The sequence below is a fragment of the Capsicum annuum genome, chromosome 12 (assembly GCF_002878395.1).
Source record: "Capsicum annuum cultivar UCD-10X-F1 chromosome 12, UCD10Xv1.1, whole genome shotgun sequence".
In the NCBI taxonomy this organism is placed as follows: Eukaryota; Viridiplantae; Streptophyta; class Magnoliopsida; order Solanales; family Solanaceae; genus Capsicum; species Capsicum annuum.
The window spans coordinates 144,254,682-144,256,467 of NC_061122.1; the positions used below are offsets into that span (position 1 = coordinate 144,254,682).

At 35.0% G+C, this 1,786-nt stretch overlaps 1 non-coding gene across 1 annotated transcript; it reads left to right on the plus strand.

Moving 5' to 3' along the window:
* The first annotated feature begins 460 nt into the window (after window positions 1-460).
* LOC124889945 lies at window positions 461-566 on the plus strand. The gene has a single exon (XR_007048857.1). It is a non-coding gene; the product is annotated as a small nucleolar RNA R71 (small nucleolar RNA).
* Window positions 567-1,786: the final 1,220 nt, after the last annotated feature.

The window sequence follows — 1,786 nt, forward strand, 5'->3', positions numbered from 1 at the left end:
TCTGCCACTTGTTGTTGTATCCATTACCATAATTCAGACTTCTACGGATTGCCAATAAACTTCATTGAATTTGGATCCACTCTATAAGAGTTTACAGAGAGGCCACTTATACCATAAATATCACACCAAGATGTGGTTTGTTGGACTATTATAACTTGGGCTCTAAGGTTGGTTCACACCCTACTTCCTGAACTGTGTCATCATTTGATTTTGCAAAGTTATCAATTAAACGATCAAAGTCATGACACTATCTACTTTGATTATCCCGACATGCTTCTTTACTATATTTCTAGACATATCACCCTTTCATTTAGGATTTCATTGTGCAATTTTACTAAGAAGTGTGTACAACTCATCATAAATTTTCTCAAATGCTTGACGACCTTCAGCTGAATCTAACAAAATTTTTATTATGTGATCAAGAGCCTCAACAAAAGTATGTGTCAATACCTCATTCATTTTTTGATGGTGAGGGCATTCCCTGAGAATATATTTGAACCTCTCCCATGCTTAATACAAGTTCTCATCTGGCTTATTCTTAAAACATAAATTTTACTATGTAACCTTGCAGTCTTGCCCAACGGGAAGAATCGAATGAGGAATTTTTTAGCTAGATCATCAATGTAGAGATAGAATTTGAAGGTATATCATCAACAATCTCTTCATTTCCCCTAAAAGTGAGAATGGGAAGATAGTTAACCTGATTTAGCTAGTGGAGACTCCAATGGATATAAAGGCATCACTAATATCCAAGAAATTCTACAAATGACCCAGTGGATCCTCAATTCACAGGCCTGTGAATTTCCTATAGTTTTGCAATAGTTGCACCATATTTTATTTAAGCTTGAATCAAACTCTAGGTTTTGGTCTGTAGATGGCAGAGGTGACATTGGTTGCGAATGGGATTGCCACTTCATAAACTATCCTAAGGGCTGGTTGTTTCTTTAGTCATTGGTGCAGGAATATATTCTTCCTCTTGAATTTGTGGTATGGGATAGAGAATTACTACTCCCTCCTTAGCTGATGTAACCATCACTTAGGTTTAGGATATGGGTCTACCAAATCTTTTCTCGTGCCATCTTACTCAAGTTTTAATTTCAGTCCTGTACCTATAAATTCTGAAGATAAAATCAAGTTGTTAGCACTTATAAAACTAAATATCAAAACTAAAACTAAAACAATTGTCAATATTTAAGTCTCTGGCAACTGCGCCAAAAACTTATTACGTCCTAGCATATACGCAAGTGTACTAGTCACCCAAGTAGTAAAGTGGTCTTTAAAAGCCAAGTATCGATCCCACACAAACTTTTACTCTGTAACAATCTAATTCTAGTATTACTACAAAGATTAAACAAGTGTAAGAATAACCAATAATGTTTGAGATTTAAAAACTTAAGGTAACCATAAACAACTTAGAATTATAAAGTGTTGGAGATAATAGTAGGGAAGAACCTAGGGTCAAGGCACTATGAATAGTCCTACTTAGCTATATAATCTTGTTAGTTTAGTTAATTATCCTTGTTGTTGATTCACAGGGTTGATAGCATGATTATGGCTTTCAGAGCCTCTAATCTATTTAAATTAGCCCCAAAAGTACATCATTGAGCAGAGATGTGAGAACAAAGCTAAACACATTTATATTTCATCTCATATATGAACCAAATGGGGATAATTAGGTATATTCCTATCCTAAATGCATATCCTAACTTCAATTCCTTACGGGTTTAAGATCCCACTCCATATATCCCATGAGTTGCTCTGTTGTTCCTCCTTATGGGATCACAAT